Source organism: Lutra lutra, chromosome 2 (assembly GCF_902655055.1).
Source record: "Lutra lutra chromosome 2, mLutLut1.2, whole genome shotgun sequence".
Lineage (NCBI taxonomy): Eukaryota > Metazoa > Chordata > Mammalia > Carnivora > Mustelidae > Lutra > Lutra lutra.
Window position 1 is genome coordinate 15,923,089 of NC_062279.1, and position 24,166 is coordinate 15,947,254.

The window sequence follows — 24,166 nt, forward strand, 5'->3', positions numbered from 1 at the left end:
TGGAGTCTTTTCATGTTTATTGTCCATTTGCATATCTTTGGGAAAAATGTCTATTCATGTTCTTTGCCTATTTTTATTTTAAAATATTTTATTTATTTATTTGACACAGAGAGAGAGAGATCACAAGTAGGCAGAGAGGCAGGCAGAGAGAGAGAGAGAGAGGAGGAAGCAGGCTCCCTGCTGAGCAGAGCTCGACTCAGGACTCAATCCCAGGATCCTGAGACCATGACCCGAGTTGAAAGCAGAGGCTTAACCCACTGAGCCACCCAGGCGCCCCCTTTGCCTATTTTTAAATTGGGTTGGTTTCTTGTTGTGAGGTGTTGGGAGTTACTTATACATTCTGGATATTAGCCTTTTATCAGATATATCATTTGCAAGTATATTCTCCCATTCTTTGGTTGTCTTTTCACTGTGTTGATAGTGTCCTTTCAGGCACAAAAACTGTAAATTTTGATAAAGCCCAAATTATCTTTTTTTTTTCATTTTGTTGCTTTGCTTTGGGTGTCATATTCAACAAATCATAGTTTTTAAATATGTTTTTATCTGAGTTTTTATTTCATGAATGTCTACCCCAATAGACTATGCATTTCACAAAGGCAGAAACCCATTTCCCTCACCATCCTACCAATGGCAGGTGTTCCAATACATATATTTGTAGTCTGATGAATGCGTATCTTCTGATGTTTTTAATTTGTGTTATAGTATGGTACCCTATTAACGTGCACATTATATGAAAAATACTGACTGACAAATGTGGTTTCTGTGTGCTATTTAATTATCTTTAGCTTGAAAAGTCACACCAAATTAAGGTGCATACCTTTAAACCAGACAAGTTTCAAGAAGTGTTGGGGAAAAAATTAAACACAACAGAAATTATATCAGGGGCTTATTTTAAAAACATTTCCCCCCCAAACCTTACAGATCAAAAAGGAAAAGACTAAAAACAGTGTCCCGAGTTAAGCCCATCCGTTTCAGACATGAGGTGACTGGATTATATATTTCTTCGTTCTTTGTTGGCAGTTTTCCAAAGTGGTATAGACCCACTTCCTAGCTTAAGAGATAGCCTGGATAAAATGCTTAAAGAGCCTTCCTTTCCTTTCTGATTTGGTAAACTTTCAGGAGGAAGTTAAAAAGCATTTTTCTGCCTCTGAGATCAAGCAAACCCAGAAGGGGCTCTCCAGGTCTTTCACTTATTTGCCTCTGGGATTTAAAACTGAACGGGGCTTGTATTGCAGTTGCGAAACAGCAGGGGGAGCTCATGAGGTTTTTAAGTCTGCTACTACCAACCACTGCCCCACCCCAGCCAAAGAAACAACTTCACATTAAGTATAAACTGAACAGTTCCAAGGTCAAGCCCAAAGAAGGAGAAAAGGAAGCAATAAAAATAAAATTCTCCTAATGAGAGGTGAAAATGGCCAAAATCAATTTCATAATAAAAGACTGATACAAACTAACACTTATTCCAGGCCCACAAATCCGACTATCCTTACTTAACATAACAAGCCAATGTTCCCCGGGTGCCCAAGACCCCATCACTGCCCCAAGCCCTTAATCATCTTTCTCATGTGTCCAAATTAAGTGACTAGGCAGCTGGCTTAAAAGCGATTATACTTAAATTGTCTAAACATGCTTTTTTTAAATATTCAGTGAATTTCTTTTTGGGGAGCAGCTTCAATTGTGTTTAAAAAAAAAAGAAAGAAAGAAAAAGTGGGTTGTAAACAACAGCATAGTAAAAAGAATATACAAAATATAGCCCGTATTCACTGGAAAGAGTGAGGGGAACCAGAAGCTACATACTGAGTTTTAGAGCTGGGCTTAGAGTCACTCCCTGTGAGGACAGGAGCGGTGTGACAGATATGAACAGTGGAGTATTTCCTATTGAGGGAGGAATCCTAGCAAGTGACACTGGTACTCGCTGCCATGATGTCCTTTGAACCTCAGCCTGGGAGGCCAGAATCAATGGTTGGTCACTATCGGCTTTAGTCCTGAGGCCCAACAACGAATGGAGCTGAGAAGCCCAGCCAACAGGAGGCAGAGGCTCAGGCCGCTCACAGGCCTCACCAGGACTAGGAAGGGCTGTGATGTCTTACCTTTGCTCAGACTCTATCAACAAGTATGATAGCTGAGTGTCTTGGAACACATCTGGAAGTAGCTGTCGCCTCTTCTAGGGGGGCTAATGCTAATGCTGGCATTGGGAACATGGACGGATTTCGGTGAGTGGCCAGAATGTCTTACAAACACCATAGGTTCAGGGGCTTATCTTGGTTTGTGACCAGTGCTTCCCAAAGGGGATGGATCTTTCTTTACGTTATTTCAGGATGAGTATCAAACCTTCAAACAAAATCTCGTGAGTTGTAATTGTTCTGCAACAATGAGAGATATAATTTTGAAAGCAACTAGGATAAATACATGTGTAGAAACAGAGGCCAGCTCAGTTTCAGGCTATTGAGTTTTCTGTGTCTTCACACGATTTCAAGGGCTTACAGAAAAGCAAGCTGCTTCTACCAGAGTGGACACTTTCAATAAACTCCATCAAATGAAAGCATGCACGAATCATGCATAATTATGAATTATAATAATTTAATTTTCTTAAAAAGATGATCAATTTTTCTCCAAAACTAGATTAGAATGTATTCTTGGGTGAAAATATACATTCAGAAAGGAAATGAAACCATAGGAAAAAAGGTCAGTGCAATAGTGTGACCTTAAAAAAGAGCCTCTTTAAACAATATAAGGCTTCTTACCTCTTTAAAAGAATATATATTTTTCCTGCATGAAATGCCTGAGGTTCACTTCATCTAAATCTTCAAATCCTTTTTCCATGATAATTTTTGGAAACTCAGTTTTTAATTATCTTAAATAACTTTTGGAGGAAAAAAGAAAAGAATAAAGGAAGCTTTGTTTTCTACATACTAATTTAATTCAACTGCAGCAAGAAGAACCTCAGAACTAAATCCAACTTTTATTTCAGTTACAAAAAACATTGAAATTCACCAGAAATACCACCAAAAGTCCCTGGTGACAGAAATTCGCTTACTTCACAGCAGCATATACAAGATCAATAAACAAGTAGTAAACTCCCTGGAAGGAAAAGAAGTCCTTGAATTTACAAGTTTAGTAAGCCCCATACTTACCCAGTAGACCACTGTCTCCAGCCATACAGCTCAGAGACTGGCAATGTGTCTGATAAAGATGGCCTCTGGCAGGCTTTTCTCATATGGTAAGGACTGACTATTCCAATCACCTGTTGAATAACAAACCCCAAAGTTATCCCAGTTATCGTTTCCCTCCGTTCTGACCACTCTACGCATAGGTGAGAAGCCTGTACAGAGGGGCCCTCCACTGCTCAGGTAGGTCTTTGGTCCATGGACATGCTTACCGCTCCCGTCACTAGGGAAATGAGAGTCAGAAGAGGACCCTTAAGGTCAGATGAGAAGGGACGTGAAGCTGGCCTCTAGAAGGAGCTCAGGATCTTTCCCACTCATCCTCGTGTGCTTTGTTCCACAATAAGGATGGGTCAGGACGTTGCCTTTTACTCCTCTCCACAAGGCCAAGGACAGTTTTATTGTTTGCTTTAAGAGTGAATAAGATATTTCTTCTGTTATTTCTGCAAGTACTGGCTGGATGGGTGTTCACTGACTATGACAAATGTTGAGGTGTTCAGGTATGACTGAGGAGTGCTAGATTAAATAAGAACATTCCAACCCTGCTTCAGACCACCCATTTCCAAGGGCTTCTGAGTAGACAAAGATGATGAGACATAGCAAAGAAACACTTCTTTTTTTTTTTTTTTTAAAGATTTTATTTATTTGTCAGAGAGAGAGAGGGAGAGAGAGCAAGCACAGGCAGACAGAATGGCAGGCAGAGGCAGAGGGAGAAGCAGGCTCCCCGATGAGCAAGGAGCCCGATGTGGGACTCGATCCCAGGACGCTGGGACCATGACCTGAGCCGAAGGCAGCTGCTTAACCAACTGAGCCACCCAGGCGTCCCCAAAGAAACACTTCTAACAAGCAAAAAATTCTACCCTAACCGCTAAGCAGAGCTGGAGTGAGCAAGGTTGAACTTAAAGAATTTCCTATCACCAAGTCTGATCGGTATAAACAGCAGAACCAAAGTACATTTTAAAAAACAGTCCAAACTGCTTTCACTGGGGCTCATACCCAAGGGCCAGATCTGTATTCTGGAGTATGAAGCCTGAACACCTGGGGCCATTTCCTACGAAGCAGAGTAATGAGGAAATGACACTGAAGGAGTAAAAAAGATTTGGACTTCGGACGCCTGGGTGGCTCAGTTGGTTAAGCATCTCCTTTTGGCTCAGGTCATGACCCTGGGGTCTTGGGATCGAGCCCTGAATGGGGCTCCCTGCTTAGTGGGGAGTCTCCTTCTTCATGTGCATTCTCTCCCTCTCTCTATCTTATTCCATAAATTGGAAATGCTTTATTGCTTTCCAAATAAGAAAGAGCTAAAATTGCTTTTATGGCTTAGTGTGTGATGGGTTTGTGGTGTAGCAGTTTTGCTATTCCTGGGGGTGTCTGTTCACTGCAGTCTTCCTCCTGGGAGTGTGAAGCTTTCTGGTTTTTTCATGAATTGCTCTTCACAAGTCTCAGAAACATCCACCGGAGATTTTTCATCCAAAAGACTGGATACCCCTCCCCTGAAAAAAAAGATACAACCCTTTCTCCTTCATAATATACAATGCTGATTGACCCAGTGTTCCCAGCATTAACTGTGGGAAAACAGTAACACGGAACACAAACTCGTGATGCAAGCATTTTGAAGTTACAGTTTCTCCTCGCTGTTAACATCCCTAGATAATGGATCTTTTAGAGGATGAAGTTTTTTAAAAAAGTTTCAAAGATGACACAGACTGATATAAACTCATGACACTGGTGTCTGCTGCCTGAAGGTTCATTTGAGCTGGGAATACTGTCAATGCACGAAATGTCACTGTGGTCGGTGTTCATCTTCTTGTGTGTCATGCACACCATGTTCTCTTCCAGAGCTTTCTGAGCTGAGGGGTTTCACTGACAAGGTATCCTGACTTCATCTGGAGCCACGATTTCTTACTTCTTTAGGATTCAGATGATGGAACTGAATTCTTGAAGGGCTCTGACAGTTCAGCCTAGGTAATCTGCTCTTCTGGAAGACTGAGAAATGCACCCATATATATCAAAATCCATTCTTAAAATTGTACCACATAAAAGGAAATATATGAGGAGATTATAAAACTTGTGTAGATTTCCACGTGGGTTGCGGAGGCTACGTTTTCAAATTTTCATAGAGTGGTGAAATTTTCATTAACATCTCCCTTAACTACTCAAGAGACTCACCATCACTAAAAAGTAACAATTGTAAGACCCCCACATAACATAGCTAGTTTTTAATTCCACGGTCCAGAAGAAGAAAGAAGAAGAAAAATTACAAAGAAGGGCATCTGGCTAGTTCAGTCAGTAGAGTATGTGACTCTTGATCTTGGGGTTGTGAGTTCGAGCCCCATGCTGGGTATAGAGATTACTTAAAATAAAATCTTTAAAAAAAAATTACAAAGAAAATCTTGAAAATCCCCAAGTCTTGACAGTTAAAAATCATGCAAAATTTTTACGGGAATTTTGAAGGATACTGAACAATTGACTTAAAGGGCCTTAATTTTTGGGAGCGCCTGGGTGGCTCAGTGGGTTAAAGCCTCTGCTTTCGGCTCAGGTCATGATTCCAGGGTCCTGGGATCGAGCCCCGAATCGGGCTCTCTGCTCAGCAGGGAGCCTGCTTCCCTTCCTCTCTCTCTGCCTGCCTCTCTGCCTACCTGTGATCTCTGTCTGTCAAATAAATAAATAAAAATCTTAAAAGAAAAAAATAAAGGGTCTGAATTTTTCAATAAATCAGAATTTGGTCCCCATTAATTAAAGGCTGTTACTTGCCCCCTCGGGAGAAAATGACCAGTGAATGGGCAGTGGCGACCCTGGGGGAGGGGGGCCTCAGTTACAGGAAATTAAGGCCCAGCCCACAGGACAGGGTCACAGAGACTTGTGAATTAGACAGGACTCTTCCCGCCTTCGGCTCGCAACCCAAACAGAATGTGTGGCCTGAGTGTGAGGAACGGGCTGCAAGCTCCCGAGCACTAAAAAAGAAAAGAAAAAAAGCACCTCCTCACCCCCCATTCCGCAGTGAAGGCCAGCATGCTTCTCAAAAGACCCTGGAACAGTCCAGGTGACGGAGGGGGTGGGCACCGAGGCCTGGTGCTGTCTCTGACAGGGCACCGAGCGGGGCCAAGGGGCCCGGGAGACCAGACCCAGGCACACCCAAGGGCAGGGGGAGAGAAGCCACGAAAACCTGGTACCCCTAACGAGCGGCTTTTGCACTTGGGTGAAGGAAGCTAGTGACAGAAACCTTCCAGGCTTTTGTGTGGGGAAAGGGCAGGCGGCTGTCCATCCTTTTTTGGGGGCTGCTAAAAAGGACTTTCAGAGTCTTCATGAGAGACGTGGATTTTAAGGGCAACCTTGGATCATACAGAACTAATCAACCGAAAACAATAAGAAAATGAGCCTGACCGTCAGCGAGTATCTGAGGACTTTATCAAAAAGAATTAGAAATGGACAGATTCACTGGGAGCTGCAAAGGATCAAATCTGCAAGGTGGCATTGTGTGACCGGGATTAAATTATTTATTCATTGTTAATTTATTTATTTATGTATGTGCAAATGACCTTGCTGCTGCAGGTGCTAAGGGGCCTCTGAAAAGGCTGGGTTTTTAGATCCAGGCCTAGAATATTGGTCCATTTAACTCATTCTTTCCTTAAGGCGATCAGCACTGACTTTTATCTAAGGAGATAGAGGAGGAAAAACCATATGTGTGCAGGGAAGGATGCAGGACTTGAGCAGCCCTGAGGACCCAAGAATTTCAGCTCCATTCAAGATTCTGGGGAAGGCTCCATGCAGTTTAATGTCCAAGAAATTAGCAAATGAATGCTTATGTCAATATGCGAAAAATCCCTGTTAGTTTAAACAGATAAAAAGCCTGCGGGGAAACCCCAGAAAATGCAGGCTCTTTTTCTTTCCCTTTTTAGTTAATTTAATTTTTAAAAGAGGGCACAGCCCTTCTGGAGTTCTATGGAAACCCACAGAAGTAAAAAAAAAATAAAAATAAAAAATGGTCTAGTGAATGCTTGATCTTGTACATGCCTGAAATAGTCTCAGTGTAACTACTGGAAGAAATAAGGAGATTTTATCAGCCATTCTTTGTACCATGATCATTATTCGGTAATGTCCTGCCCCAATTCTCCCAAAAGCGGAGAATTCATCTTTACCTCTTACACATGCCTCCGGCACGAAAACGTATAATTACTCTGTAAGTATAGCGACAGTTTGTAGGGGAAACCTGAGGGTGAAATCAATAGGGGCATTATTATCTCTAAGTTTAGGCGAATAATGATGAACGAAAATGGTCATCCTGTGTTCCCAGTGACCCGGCACGGTGGGGACACTGTGTCGGACATGACCTTTGGAGGAAGAGCATACAGGAGCTCAGCGTGGGGGCCTCAGACAAGAAGCCACACATACTGAAGCTGGCGACCTCATGCCAGTGAGTCCTCCTTAAGGAGAGAAGGAGAAGAGCCCACTGACTTTGCAAAAGAGATAAAAGACAGCTAAAGATCGCTGAGGGGGAATCCTTCTACTAGATAGGCAAGGGAGGTTAAACAAATGATCTGACTCAGGAAACACTGCCTTTCAGAATATATACTACCTCTCAAGGTGAATTAGAAACTTCTCTTGAACTACAAAGAGGTAAGCTTTCCCCAGAGGAGGCAAGGGTGGGGGGGAGGGAAGTTGGAAGAAAAACAGAAAAAAAGAAAGAAAAGAAAAACCAAAGGAAATGTCTTTGTTTTTAAAGATTTTATTTATTAAAAAATTTTTATTTATTTGACAGAGAGAGTGAGCATAGGAGCACAAGGGTGGGGTGGGGGGAGGCAGAGGGAGAAACCGGCTCCCCGCTGAGCAGAGAGCCCTATGCGGGCTCCATCCCAGGACCCTGGGATCATGACCTGAGCCACCCAGGCACCCCAGAAATACCTTTAAATATAGATTTTGTTTTACATATTCAGTTGGTCCCTAAAATATAACAGATTAGTACCCAAGTGGTAAACCAACTATTAAGTTCTAAAGGAGAAAAGGGACAACGGTATAGAGGACTTTTCCACATTGCAAGCACTGTTAATTTATTCTCCACTATTGTGCAAGGTGCTTTAATGCTAAGTGCCAAACTGCCTCAAGAATAAAAACTTCAAAATAATTTCTCCCCTCAAAAACTTCTTAGATTTGCCTGACAATAAAGGGATAGTCAACCTAAAATCAATAATGGTTATAATACAAAGCCTCATAAAATTATGAATTCCTTAGATAGATTTTCAACTTCTGAATCCCATAATTTCTTTTCTTTAAGATTTTATTTATTTGACAGAGAGAGATCACAGGAGGGGGAATGGCGGGGAGAGGGAGAAGCAGGCTTTTTGCTGAGTGGGGAGCCTGATGTGGGGCTCGATCCCAGGACCCTGGGATCATGACTTGAGCTGAAGGCAGACGCTTAACTGGCTGAGCCACACAGGCGCCTCCATAATTTATTTTCATGTGTTAAAGTCCTCATCGGTTTGTGGCACATCACAACTTAATATATGCCTGGTCTGAACAGGAATTTCAGAAGCTTTATTTCTGGGTAGGTTTTCATTCATCATATGGATAGTGAGGTATTTGAAGTAATGAAGCAGCATATTTATATTTTCCCCCATAATGAACAGATTCTCATTCCTCAAGTTAAAGAGGTTTTTTATTTTAATAACAATAAAAAGTAAAAGTGAAGATCCATTCCAAGGTATTTTAGAAAAACAACTAACTACAAAAAAACCAGTTTTTCATTTCTGGTAGAAAAAGACAGAACGTGTCATTTAAAACAAAAACAAAAACAAAGGCACCTGGGTGGCTCAGTAGGTTAAGCGACCAACTCTTGATTTCAGCTCGGTCATAATCTCAAGTTGTGAGACAGCCCCAAGTTGGGCTCTGCACTGGGCGTGGAGCCTGCTTAAGATTCCCTCTCTCTCTCTCTCCGCCCTTCCCCTCCCCAACTTGTACTCTCAAAAGAAAAACAATTAAAAATTAAAAACGAAACAAAACAAACAACTCTGACATTCATGTATTAGTTTATGCTCTGGAAGTGATTTACAATTGAGTAGTAACTTTGGAGAGATAGAGTTGAAATCTTTCAATAACAAAATGTTTCGTGGAGGGGAAAAAAGAATCTCCATCATTTTTTTTTTTTTACTTCTTTTTCATCTGTGAAGTTTGATTTATTAGAAACTATCAGGGCAGAAATTAGCAGGTATCACCAAAAGAGACTCACTTTAAAATCAGCACCATAAGATGCTCAGGTAGTAGACTGTGCTCAGAAAAGAGTCAGCTGGGAAAAAAAAAAAAATCCTTAAAATTTTTAAGTACCAATTTTTCCAATTAATTTTGTTCAGCAATATCCAGTTTGCCAAATGTTGTTTGTAAGCTTGAAATGTCAAAATAATCATTCAGAAATAAACACAGATCAAGTATCGAATTTTATCGTTACAATGTTTTGCTTTTTCCTTGAAGTACTTGGAGATCTTTCTGTCCATGTCTGCTCATGCAGAACGTGAGCAGATGTTCTGGGGTGGTGAAGCCATCACCTGATGCTGCTCCCTAGGAAGATTCGGGAGTTGGCCAAGAAATTAAGAAGTTGTCCTTTTAACCCTAAAGTCATGCAGAGCAATTAAAACAAAAATAAAAGGAAAAAATAAATATGTAATAAATACTTCACTGTGCTGACTCTTTTCAAGTCATACATAGGGATTCATTCTCTCTTTTATAACAACAGCAATAAGCAACAGCAGCATGTGCTGGTTAGAAGCCTTAGAATGTTCTAGGCATTGTGCTGAGTGATTACCGTAGAGGATTTCATTGTAAACTCAAAATAAGCATGAGGTCGGTATTATTAGTTCCATTTTTGCATATTTTCCATTATTTCCATTCATCAACAAGGTTAAGAAACTTGTCCCAGGTCAGACAATAGTCAACGCCAGAGTCGGACGTGAACTTGTGCCGGTCTCATTTCAGAGCCTGAGCTTTTAGATACAATGTTTCTGCCTCTTTTAAGCATCTTTTCCTTCTTCTTCTTCTTCCTTTTTTTTTTTGTCTTTAAATGACTAAAAGTTATCATTGATTTTCATTAAAAACTCAGCCTTGTATTTATCATTAAACAGGCCATAAGAGGGTGCTTTTCTTTGGTGTCATCTCATTTGTCCCTAAAGACAGACAGCACTCTGGGAGGGCACAAGTGGCTGTCAGCTCCCCTTTCCCCCACGCCTCTGGCTCTTCTCTGATGTCCGTGATGCTGCTCGCCAGCCCTCCTGCTTCCCTGTCTCATGGCTGCCCTTAGGAGAACCACTGTTCTCCTTTCTATGCATTTTTTGCTATCTCCTCTCCCATCTAGTATTCAATAGTGCCTGATAATAACAACAACACACATTTATATGTAGCATTTCTAAGTATTAAGCACTGATCTAAACATTTTACATATACTAACAGTTATATCCTTATAACAACATTATTAGGCGAGTAGAATCATTAATCCCCATTTATAGATATGGAACAGAGGCACAGGTCAAGTAACTTAGCAAAGATTACACGAGGAAATGGTACAGTTCATGATCTAAACAATTCACTATATTGTGTGATAGCACCTTGAATTACTTATTTACATCTTTATTGTCTGCCTACTTCTATGATGTAAGAGGAAAAGAATTTCTGCTTTACCCATCACTGGATCGAAAGCACTTAGAACAGTGCCTAGCATTCAGTAGGTGCTCAATAAATATGTTGGCTGACTGACAGCCACCTTTTAGCTTTCAAGGGCATTTCCCTGGCCCTATAGATATTGCCAGATAACACAAGCTCCTCCTTAACTTCATGTGACAGGGCTGGTCATTTGTAGGATATCAGGGGCAATATTTGGGTCTTTTGCTCTTTTCTTTTTTCTTTTTTTTTTTTTTTTTTTTTTGGTGGTGGCAGGGAAGCAGAATTGGGCTATCAGCTATGAAAATCAAGTGCTTCATAGCCTCAAAGCTTGCAGGTCTCTGACATGGAAGGACGAGGCCACAGAGATGTACTTCTCTGTCTTGCTCAGCACTCCGGGAAGTTGAGCTCTCCCTACAATTGGCTTTATTTCACTTCTTGTGGCCCCCCCCCCCCCCCCCCCAGCTGCTGACTGGGTTTGTCCAGAGAGAGACAGCACAGGGGATGGAAGATGGGGAGGAAGTTCTATCCCTGATGTTCTCCTGCCTTGGTGCCAGGGTTTTGCCAGCAGCTGCTCTGTCTGTGGCTGTCAGGTCTTACTGGAGCCTCCTCGGAGCGGTTGATGACTCCCCTTCCACAGCTCCGCGGGCCCCCTCGGACAGCACTGTCTCCCTTTGCTACTTCCCGCCCGATGGGAAGGTCTTCGCACTGTGCTAGTTCCTAGGTATCTCAACATCCTTTACAGGCTCCCTCAATCCTGTCACACCTCCGGAAATGGTTCCTTCATGGCATAATCTTCAAATGCCAGCTGAAAACGTCTTCCTGCCGGGATGCCCTGGCCCAATGTGCCATCTGCGGCAACATTCCTCTCTACAAATCCCTAGCTTCCATTTGCCCACATCCAGCATTTGAAGGAGTCTTCTTCATTTTTAGGCTCTTCTATTTAATAAAATGTCATTCCTTTGCCAGAGGCAGGGAAGATCTGCTTCCATGAAATCCTATTTCTGCCTTCTGGAGCGCACAGAATAAGCCTCCTCTTTCCTCCACCTGACAGTCCTGTAAATATTTAAACACAGCTGGCGTGGCCTCCCCCAAATCTTCTCCTCCCCAAGCTAAATATATTCGATTTATTTCCCATTTTATATCTCTCCATGCCACACCTAAGTGCCTGAAAACAAGGGAGTGAAGAAATAGGGGAATAAATTTATAATAATTGATAGGTGTGAGGGTTAAGATCAGAGAACCAGGAAGGAAGCAGAATCTGTCTGCAACTGACCTTACCCCTGGGGCTGATGTGTCAACTTCACATCACACATTTTTTATTATTACCATTTAAACTTACATATCACTTAACCCATTCTTTTATTCTGCATTTTTTATATTGGTAAAACATACATACTATGAAAGTTAACATTTTAACCATTTTTAAGTATACAGTTTACTGTCATTAAGTACAATCACAAGGCTGTTGTGCGACCACCACCACAATCCATTTCCAGCACTTTTACATCACCCCAGTCTGTTGTACCCATTAAACATTAACACCCCATCCCTTTCTCCCCAGTTCCTAGTAACCTCTATTCTGTTTTCTACCTCGTGAGTTGCGGATTCTAAGTATCTCTTGTAAGTGGAATTACACAATATTTGTCCTTCCGTGTGCAGCTTCTTTTACTGAACATAATGTCTTTCGGATTCGTCCATGCTGTGGCACGTGTCACAACTCCATCCCTTTGCAAAGCTGCGCGACGTTCCACTGCAGGGACAGAGCGCATTCTGCGTATCCATTCATCTGTTGATGGACACCTGGGCTGTTGTCACCTTTTGGCTATTGTGAATAATGCTGCTGTGAACACGGGTGTGTAAATATCCATTGGGAGTGCCCGCTTTTAATTCTTTGGATATATTCCTACGAGTAGGACGGCTGGATCATGTGGCAATTCTATGTTTAACTTTTTGAGGAACCTGCAAACTGTTTCACAGTGACTATGCTTCTTTACATTCCCATCAGCAATGCACAAGGGTTCCCGTTGGCCCAAGTCCTTGCCAACACTTGTTATTTTCTGGTTTTTTGATAATGGTCATCCTAATGGCTTTTTTCCTTAAACCAAGCTTTATTGATATAATTGATACACAATAAACAGTGCATATATAAAGCATATAATCTAAGTTTTGACATACATATACACTTGTGAAACCATCACCAGGCTCAAGATTATTGCTGTATCTATTATTTCAAAAGTTTCCTCAGGCCTCTTTATAATCCCTCCCTCCTTCTCCTCCTGCTTCTCAGGAAACTTCAACCATTTTTTTTAACCCTATGTATTTTGGTTCCCCTATCCTGCCTTATTCCCCATCTGTAAAGCTGATCTCTTGGATCAGAAGATGAAAGCAAAATTGCCTAGGAGATATATTCAATAGCTTTTACACATACCAAGTCCACTCCTCCCAGAAAGCCAGAAGAAGAACAAGACAACTGTCAAGAACAGAATGTCTTTGAACTTGCAGTCTCTGCTTATACTTCCCTTTTCCCCAGATAGATACAGAGAAATCAGATTTAAATTATAGTTGTCTTTGAGGTAAGAATTATTACTCCAATATTATACACAAAAGAGCAGAGGCTTGAAGAGATTAGACAACTTACTCCAAGTCCCATGACCCAACACTAAAAGCACAAACCATAAAAGAAAAATTAGTAAGTTGGACCACATCAAAATTTAGAACTTTTGCACTTTAAAAGATACCATTAAAAAAATAAAAACACGGGGCACCTGGGTGGCTTGGTGGGTTGAGCCTCTGCCTTCGGCTCGGGTCGTGATCCCAAGGTCCTGGAATCGAGCCCCGCATCGGGCTCTCTGCTCGGCGGGGAGCCTGCTTCCCTCTCTCTCTACCTCTGCCTGCCTCTCTGCCTACTTGTGATCTTTCTGTCAAATAAATAAATTAAAACCTTTAAAAAAATTTTTAAAAATAAAAACAAAGTCACAGACTGGGACAAAATATGTTTGTCAAATCATATATTATCAAATCATATATCTGATAAAAGGCCTTCATCAGAATATATAGGGAGCAAATAGAGGGCAAAAATTAAAAAATAAAAAGAAGATATAGAGAGGATCTACAAAGACCAATATAGAGAGAGTGCTCGACAACTGACCACAATTTTTTAAATGAGCAAAAGATTTAAACATACATTTATCTAAAGAAGATATACTCATGTCTAACCAAGCACATGAGAAGATGGTCAAAATCATTAGTCATTAGGGAAATGCAAATTAAAACCCAAGGAGATACAACTAGACACCCACCAGGACAGTTAGAATAAAAAAGCAGGCAATTGAGGGGAAGAGAGAAACTGAAACCCTCTTGTTATTGGGAATATAAAATGGTACAATCACTTTGGAACACAGTTTGTTAGTTCTTAAAAGTTACACATAAAATTATAAGACAATCTAGCCATCCCACTCCTAGGAATCTATCAGAGAAATGAAAACACATGTCCACACAAAGATATATACACCAATGTTTGTGGCACCATTATTCAGAAAGTCAAAAACTAGAAACATTCTAAACATCCATCAACTGATGAATGGGTAAACAAGATGTGGTAAACCCACACGATGGAACGCACTCGGGCAACCAGAGTGAATTTCCGACACATGCTACAACATGGATAAACCTTAACGACATCATGCTAAGTGAAAGAACCCAGACCCAAAATACATATTGCATGATTCCATTTCTAAAAGATGTCTAGAGAGAAACAAATGCATAGAGACAGAAAGTAGATGGAAATGTTCTAAAATTGGCTATTGGTGATGGTTCCAAAACACTATAAATTTACACGGATCATTGAGCTGTATACTTATAATGAGTGAATTTTATGGGACGTAAATTATACCCCAATGTACCTGTTTTTTTAAAAATCACACAAATGGTAAATGGTAGTACAAAATATCAAGGGAAGCTATAGTGAAGGATTTATGATTAAGGAATTTATGCAAAAAAGGGCAGGAAGTAGAATATAAGTTTCCTCAACCTCCCTAAAAATTCACGAAAGCTTCTTTAGGGGGTTACAGTAAGCAACCATACTGTAAATGATTCTTTCATAAGAAGCCATTAATTATATTTACACCCTTTTACTGTGTTTTGGATTTCTCGCAGTTTCTCTTCAGTCTATTATACTCCCCAAGATTCTGTTAAGTTCCATACGGGGTGAATAAGTTTCTGTGATTTTATTTTAAACTCTGTTTGATTTGAATTCCCGTAACTGAAAGCACTTAGTAAAGAGCAAATAGTTACTGTGAATGTGTTCCTGTGGTCTAAAAACAAACCCTGAGCTTCTCCGAGGACATCTAAAACTGCTTACTGAGCTAACCGCACCAACCATGTATCCACAGTTATTATTTCTGTATAACAGTGTTTATTACTCATGAGCAGTTAAGGCTTCACAGATATACACAGAGTATTCCACCAAAATTATCTGTGGCAGGAACTCAGTCTTCTGCCACAACCCCCAGTTGCCCTCCCTCCTGCTCTGTCTCTGGTCCAGGCTGGGCACATTGCTGCTCAGAATAAAGGACTACATTTCCCAGCCACCCTTGCAGCTAGATTTATCCCCAAGCCTAAATTCTGGGCCACTTGTTGTAAGCAGAAGTATTGTGTGAGATTTCTGGAAATGGTGCTTAAAGTGAACAGACTCAGATAAAAGTATCCCCCTTTTTAAAGCCCTTCTGCCTTGTCCCCTTCTCCAGGCCTGCCAAGAGAGCCTGAAGGGCAGAACTTCAACAGTCATTAGGACGAGGAGGTGACCTTTAAAGGATGAACAATGAGCTTAAGATGGTAGGGCAGCCTGGGTCCCTGATAATAGCCTGGAGCTAACGGGTAATATCCATTCTGGGCTGCCGGCCTCCATTCTCCTCTTACGGGATGGGGAAAACACCTCTATTTTGTTTAACAGACAGAAGCCACGTTTCTTTTACTCACACAGAACCTCCTCCTCATGACACACTGTCTAACAGAAAAAGAAGCTGCTGGAATCGTTTCTGTAAGGATCGAGAGAGAGGAGAGAGAGGAAGTAAAGTCCGAAAGCTGCTGGCAGTGTGTCTGTGAGCCCTGGGCAGCGGGGATACAGTGGCGCTCTGTAGCCATGGTTGCGGCGGCCACAGCTGCTATACCGGAAGTCATCTCAATGATAGGATTTATCGAACTATACTTAATGATGGCTGCCCAGTGAGGCAGCAAATGGTAAACATGCACACTATCACATGTTCATTTCCTAAATCTGATTTATCTTTTCCAAAGATTGGAGAATTACCCTAAGGTGAAAGCCAAGTCCACTAGGAGTCCCTAAAACGCTGATCTAACTAGAACATTCTCTCAAATCACCAAGTCTCCAACTATTTTCAGTTTCTTAAAATTCTCAAGAATATAGTACTTATTGACTGGGTAGAAGGTGATTATATTATCTAGTGGTCCTGATGTGCGTTTATTAGGCACATAAATCACGTACATTCAGCCTTAGGATGGCTGTTGAGTCCCACTGTGCTTGCCACTTTCAAGCGTTCTTTAATGAACATAATGTGGTGGCTCTCTTCGCACTTCGTGCAAATAAATGTTTACTGAGTATTTCAGATGAGACCGAATTTCAAGATTTTTATACCCACAACAGTGGTGAGATAATGTGCCTGCCAACGTCCTCAGTGAAGAACTGCAGGCTTCTATGACTGATGGAATAAATGAGGGTTGGTAGTTCTGCTCTGGCGCAGATGTATGTGGCACTAATTTAGGCTTAGAAATATTAAATGACTAAGAAAAGTACTTAGACACATAAAAATTAATTCCTGAGATTAACCTTTCCTCCAGCGGCCTCAGGATGTTATCTTTTTGAGTCTCGGATTACTTCCCTGCACCAGAAATAAGATGGACAATATGACCTCTAAGCTTCTTTTTAGGGCTTGCTTCCTGCGAACATGAATTTTCTCCTGGGAGTAACATAAAACAAAAACATAAAGTAGTAAATAACTGAGTAAACTGCATTGTTTTCCGATTTGCCGACAGGAAAATCTGGGAGACTAAATCAACTCACATCCCAATGTAGTTAAAAGTAAATGACTTGGGGGGCGCCTGGTGGCTCAGTGGGTTAAGCCGCTGCCTTCGGCTCAGGTCATGATCCCAGGTCTGGGTTCGAGCCCCGCATCGGGCTTTCTGCTCAGCAGGGAGCCTGCTTCCTCCTCTCTCTCTGCCTGTCTCTCTGCTTGTGATCTCTGTCTGTCAAATAAATAAATAAAAAATCTTAAAAAAAAAAAAAAAGTAAATGACTTGGGCGCCTGGGTGGCTCAGTGGGTTAAGCCGCTGCCTTCGGCTCAGGTCACGATCTCAGGGTCCTGGGATCGAGTCCCGCATCGGGCTCTCTGCTCGGCAGGGAGCCTGCTTCCCTCTCTCTCTCTCTCTCTCTGCCTGCCTCTCTGTCTACTTGTGATCTCACTCTGTCAAATAAATAAATAAAAATCTTAAAAAAAAATAAAAATAAAAGTAAATGACTTGGATACTGTGACAAATGAACTTTCCTTTAACATTTCAAGTTACTGGTTATTTTAGACTATTAAAGTTTACACAGTAATATGTTAAAATTAAAAATACATGATCCTGTCAAAATTAAAAGGAACTTGGCATGTAACTATTTGTCTTTCCCTGATACTTTCCTTTATCTAATATTTTTAAAGATTTTATTTATTTGAGAGAGAGAGAGAGATTGAGAGAATAAGCAGGAGGTGAGGGGCAGAGAGAGAGAGAGAGGGAGAAGCTGCTGAGCAGGGGGCCTGACGTGGGCTCAATGCGAGGACCCTGGTATCATGACCTGAGCTGAAGGCAGACACTAAACCGACTGAGCCATCCATGTGCCTTTTCCTAATATTTTTAACAGGCGTACTTGGTATACATACCCTTAGATATCTGCTCTTGCTGAGAGAAACACATTCAAGCTTATCCAAAGGGGTGCATTTGCACGTGGCAAAGAAAGCACTCACAAAATCCTTCTGTTAGGGGTTGTTCAGAGGTTTTCTCTATAGTTAAAGTTCAGGATGTGATCAGTCTGGTCAGCGCACCTAACCTAGCCAAGCTGAAGCAACCTTTAGGGGTCTGGAAATTAGAAAATGTGGCTGAGAAGCTGTTGGGCTGACAGGTCGAAGGAGAGCTCTACTTACTGTGATGTTTGGAGAACGTGAGGTCCTCTCACAAGACATCTTTTGGGGTGCCCGGGTGCCTCAGGTGATTAAGCATCTGACTTCAGCTCAGGTCATGATCTCAAGGTCCTGGGATCAAGCCCTGTGTCAAGGTGTCTACTTGTCCCTCTGTCCCTCCCCCTACTCATGCTCTTTCTAATAAACAAATAGAGCTTTTTTTTTTTTTTAAAGAAAAAAGACATATTTTAAGTTCCTGGAATTTTAAATCTCTCTGAAATCCCTTCAGTTCATCAGTAAGAACTAACTGAGCAGACGTTAACAAAAGTTGCGTATTAAGAAGCGACTCCTAAAATAAATAAATTAAAAAAAAAAAAAAAGAAGAAGCGACTCCCACTGAACCACGGCTCCTCCTCTAATTAATCATTCCATATTACTCTGTACACTAATGTATTCTTATTGCTAAATCACACCAACCAATTCTGGAGTCGGTAAATTATGGGATCCGAGACCAGATAAGTGGTTGCCTGGGCCTCGGGGAGGGGACTGACCGACCATAAAGCGTGCAGGCCATGTAGTGGGTCTTTTTTTTTTTTTTTTTTTAAAGATTTTATTTATTTATTTAACAGAGAGAGATTACAAGCAGGCAGAGAGGCAGGCAGAGAGAGAGGAGGAAGCAGGCTCCCTTCTGAGCAGAGAGCCTGATGCGGGGCTCGATCCCAGGACCCTGAGATCATGACCTGAGCCGAAGGCAGTGGCTTAACCCACTGAGCCACCCAGGCACCCCCATGTAGTGGGTCTTAATTGTGATGGTGGCATCGTTTTTCAGAATCCACTGAGTTGTATACCTAAAAGGGGTGAATTTTTTTTTTTTAACCAGGACTGATATATATATATTTTTAAAAAGGGGGAAAAAAAAGATGGCACAGAAGGGAATGCAATTCTACAAGTGCAAGCCTTCAAGCAGCAGCATATATAATAAACCCCTTCTTTAAAGAGGTATCCTTTCTATCACTGATACCACAGGCCAAATTACATAGCATGCCATCTTCAAGTAACAGTTGAGGCAATAAATGCAGAGGCATCACAATGAATCCACTTAACATAACTACAGACCAACACTTCTCTACAAATTCTTTGTCCGATTGCCAATTAATGCAAGTTTTAACTTCATAGCTTAACAATTAAGGGTGATACACTGAAGTCAATACATACACCTAGCATTCAGTCTGAGCTGTTTCATATACATAGAACTGAAATTAATTACAAGTATGGCCTAACAAATGCTAGGGGAGATTTTTTTTGAAAGCAGTTTTTACAAATATTAAACTTATCTTCCACACTGAAGTCATCATACATACAGGGCAAGTCAGAGCCTTTATATTTGAGTTTATTCTTCATTTAACTTTTAAACACTACTATAGTTGAATATTAAAAGAAAAACAATAGCAAGTAGTGAGCTATGATTATAGTCCTTCACTCATTCACTACTGCACATAAAATGCCAACAGTGTTATTCACTGGCCCCATTAAGAGGTCTGACACTGAACACCACCCCTGGGATGATGTTCATCATCCTCATATGCTTCCCCATTGTAATGGCACCATCTTTCCTGATTTGGATCAAAGTCCACCAGTTCTACCTGGTCCATTTCATCAGTCTCTTCTACTTCCTTCCTCTCAGGTAGGAGTTTTTCCAGCAAGAGAGTTTTATCAGGAGGACAGCCATTCTCAGGAAAGTTTACCTTAAATTCGATGATGAGGCGACCCTTCTCATATGGCCTACGGTAAACTGGCGTGCCTTCATTTAGCACACACTTGATCTCTCCATGCTTGATAATTTGACCTGGATGAGAGGTGATGACAATGGTCGGATGTCCAGAGTAGATACTGGCTTTTGAAAACCGCACAGTGCTTCAACCAGCTGTATGTCCATACACATGAAAGGTCTTCTCGCCAAGTAAAAACAGCATGGTCCTTCTGATCTAAACCAATGATAATATCTCCTGGTTCCAGTCCTGGTTCTTGGTCTCCTTCACCATGGAATGTTATCTTCTGGCCATGCCTTTGTCAATATGAACTTCTAGAATCTTCTTCTCTCGAACTATCTTCCTTCCATTGCAGCTTTTACATCTATCTTTAGGACTGATCCGTTCCCCATGGCCCCGGCACTCCATGCACACAGACTGAATTTGCTGAACCATTCCAGGTCCTATCTGATGAATTCTTATTTGTATTCCAGTACCTTGGCAATTGGGACAACACTCAGCTGCTCCTTTCTTACCACCTCGGCCTTCACATTTATCGCAAATCACATTCTTTTGCAGAGCTAGTTTCTTGTTGCACCGTTATATAAATCTTCTAAGGTTACTGAGAGCTGATGTGCAACATTTTTACCTCTCCTTTCTCTCTGCATTCTTCCTCCTCCTCCAAAAAACATATCAAAGATGTCTATGGGGGAGCCAAAACCACCACCTTCTTTAATTGCCTGCTCACTCCTTGTCATATAATTCCCTTTCTTTGCATCAGAGAGTACTTCATAAGCTTGAGAAATCTGTTAAACTTCTCTCCTTCATTTGGATTCTTATCAGGGTGGTACTTCAAGGCCAGTTTCCTGTAGGCCTTTTTCAGTTCTTCTTGGGTGGCATTGGGTTTGACCCCCAAAACATCATAGTAAGGGTTTCCTTCACCATTTTTCTACAGCCAGTGAGAGGGCCGAGGCCAATGTGGGGGAGCGGGAAGGAGCGCATTGCTGGGCGCACAGCTCGGGTAGCCGCCGCTCCTCCGCGTCTCACCGAGCGTTCTGGAAAGTTCTGCCCAGCGCGCTGCAGCCGTCGTCTTTTGTAGCCGAGTCCCGATGCCAAAAGGGGTGATTTTTATTGTGTGTAAATGACAGGCTCACATTATCTGAGTTAAATAATAAAAATAAAATCACATATTGAAAGACACAGACCCAATAATCATAATTAATCCAGTTCTCTGGGAATTTCAAATACACACACACACATGCATACATAAATCCTGGCAAGAATCAGTACCTTGGGGCGCCGGGTTGGCTCTGGGTTAAGCCTCTGCGTTCGGCTCAGGTCATGATCTCAGGGTCCTGGGATCAGGCTTTCAGCTCATCAGGGCCTCCTTCCCTCTCTCTCTCTGCCTGCTTTTCTGCCTACTTGTGATCTCTCTCTCTCTGTCAAATAAATGAATAAAATCTTAAAAAAAAAAGAATCCGTACCTTGACTGCTCACATAAATATGAGACCAGCAGGACCTTAGCGGCACCACATAACATTTGGAAAAGGTGCAGCCATGAATTCTCACTTAGAAGATAACACAATAGTTTACTATCAACTATATGGAAAATACTCAGTAGAGAATAGGTAACAAAGGAAATTAGGCCAGAACACTCCCTCCTACTTACCCAGGACTCTGACGTGGAATCTGAGCACCTTGTCACTACATCCCCAGCACTTTATTTTTCCCGGCTCTTCTGTCACAAACAAGTGACAGGATGCATTCATGACATTGCATTTACTTATTTAGGTACTTTATTTCTTTTAAACACTTTGATGACTGCTTCAATAATGCCTCAGTAACATTTTCTTAATTTTACTGTGATCAATCATTCCAATAATTTTTTCCTGTATATAAAACGTCCAGTTGCCTCAGATAGATTTTACCAGGATTCCATGTTAGAATTGCTAAAGGGACAAAGATGAACTACTCACTGACTGGTTAAAGTCATTAATGAGTGTCAATGTTCTGTAATGTACATGTTCTGGAAGAAACATCCCTAGATTGTGGCATCGTTCCTTATACTGGAAAGAAAAACTGTATTGCTAAATCAAACCACTTGACCAATACTCTAAAATTCCTTTCCTAGATAATTCAGTGAACAAATGTGATTAAATTGGAGAAAATGTAGGAGAAAGTGGGACTGATAACTAATCTCTCCCATCAATAAAGCTATTCTGTAAACTGTCAGAGAGTTCTAGTTAAACATCAAAGACAAAATGCATGAGTTTACTTCCAATCTTTCCTAAAACCCTTCAAAAATGACAGTAAAGGAATAAAAATGCCATAAACTCACAAGGACAAAGCACAATAGTAAGACACATTTTATGAGAGATGGCAACAAATTTTGATGCCAAAAGGCACAGGGATGAATGGTAACTGCAAAGCAGAGGTGAAGCCTCAGTCCCTGAGCAGAGGCATGCAGACAAGAAGTCAATTCCTAGCACACACCCCTGGACAGGGTTGGAATCTGGAGGCGCTGGACTTTCAACGGCAAGGATAAGGAGACGCCATGAAAAAAGAAGGTAGAAAGTTTGACTAAAGCATTACTAAACCCCATGCAACCAGGCAACAACTCCTTCCTCTCAAGCCAAACAGAAGAGAAAATTGATCTTAGAGAAATTGACCCAGCAAGGTTCTCGTTCAGACACTTCAGGGAAATGAGACCCAGGATCAAGTGTCATATTAAACCCAAGAAGCTGACACACTCCACACTCAATAGTTTAACCCCTGAATACTTTATCCCATTTGGCTCCCCGAATACTGGTGGCCAGGGTCTTATTTCCAAGGCAGTAGATGAGAAGATTCTCTATCAAGGAAGTGACACAAGAGAAAAGACATCAGAATGGACATCTGGACACTAATGAAATGACTGGATCTTCAACAATCACTATCTTTCCACCAACACCCGGTGAGCATTCTATTCACTTGAATATAAATGAACATAGAAAGATCACTAAAGAGTGCTTGGGTGGCTCAGCTGGTTAGGCGTCTGACCTTTGACCTTAGCTCAGGTCTTGATCTCAGGGTTGTGAGTTCAAGCCCCATGCTGTGCATCATGCTGGGTGTTGAGCCTACTTAAAAATCACTAAACATTTAAGAAAGTCTCTAACATGAAAGATAGAGATAATAAATAAAAATAAAATAATTGAAATAAAATGGCAAAAAAAAAAGAAAGAAGGAAGACCATAGAGACAATGTAGGCGGCAGAAAATCTAAAACTACTTCTTATAATTAATATCCTCTGAGGATATGATTAATCATTCATTTAACAAAGACTTATTGAGCATCTAATGTATGTAAATATTGTTTTTATTTCTGAGGATCCTGAGGTTTAAAAAAGACACAGAAATTCCTGCCTTTGCGTAGCTTATATTCTAGTATATAATGTATCTATGAAACTAGACAGAATGCTATATGAGGAATAATTACCACCTAACTCCTACAAAGAGCTCTAATAAATCAGAACTATTATAACCATCTCCGTTCCTACTCCTCTAGTTCAGCCCCTGGGATTTTTACAACAGCTTGGAAGAGGTCTCCTCGCTGTAGATCTTACTACCACCGCCCCAATCCATCTTTCTCAGAGATGCTAGAATGATTTTTATTCAACCAATGCATCTTGATCAGTTTACTTCTCTTCCTACACATCTTTTAACAGTACTTGATTGCCTTTGGGAAAAAATCCAACCTACTTAGTCATTAAGGCTCTCCACTATCTGCTTCTTCCTTCTCTTTTCAACAGCACCATCTACATGCCACCCCCCTTCCATCCATACTGAATAACGGCTTATAATTCTTTAAATCTATAATGCTTCCTCTTATGCCTCCAGACCAATGGTTTCAAAAAATTATTTCAACCAACAATTAGCAATGCATTTTACACTGTAACCTAGTGCAGTGTTTTCCTGCCCCTGCCTCACCCCATCAAACACACACACACACACACACACACACGGTGGTGGGTGGGGAGAGTTTCATGAAAGAGTACTTATCCATACTGTGTGAGGTGTACTATGATATTTTCTGTTCTGGTTTTTTTTTTTTTTATGTTGGTCATGACATAATTAAATTGATTTCATGACCTGCTAATGGTCTAAATCAAATGTCTGAAAAACATTGCTTTAGGTCTTCGTACATTTTAATGTCTCTCCGTGGACACCATTACCTTTTCTTCTTCTGGTTAATTCTCATGTGTCTTCAAGACCCAGTTTAAAGTGCTCACCCTCTCCTTGCTCCCTGGATTAGGTATCATCTGTGTTTCTGTGGTACTTCATGTACACCTGCTACTCCCTATTACCATTGTCCCCTTGTTGGTTTGTTCCCCCTAATTGACTGTGAGCTTCTAGAAGACAGTGATAGACTTGCTCATATGTGACCCCTGCTGCCCAGGAAACAG

At 41.2% G+C, this 24,166-nt stretch overlaps 2 long non-coding RNA genes and 1 pseudogene across 2 annotated transcripts in view; all 3 read right to left on the reverse strand.

Moving 5' to 3' along the window:
- LOC125091375 (uncharacterized) overlaps positions 1 to 19,339 on the reverse strand; it is a 29,362-nt gene extending 10,023 nt beyond the window's left edge. Inside the window, exon 1 of the long non-coding RNA XR_007124666.1 lies at positions 19,175 to 19,339. This is a non-coding gene — a long non-coding RNA (uncharacterized LOC125091375). The remainder of the gene's footprint in view (positions 1 to 19,174) is intronic.
- LOC125091368 (uncharacterized) lies at positions 4,866 to 19,068 on the reverse strand. Its single transcript, XR_007124664.1, has 3 exons — positions 18,861 to 19,068; positions 16,007 to 16,010; positions 4,866 to 4,877 (listed from the first exon to the last, which is right to left on the reverse strand). It is a non-coding gene; the product is annotated as an uncharacterized LOC125091368 (long non-coding RNA).
- Positions 19,340 to 19,423: 84 nt separating the features above from the next.
- On the reverse strand, positions 19,424 to 20,670 carry LOC125091350 (dnaJ homolog subfamily A member 1-like; annotated as a pseudogene).
- Positions 20,671 to 24,166: the final 3,496 nt, after the last annotated feature.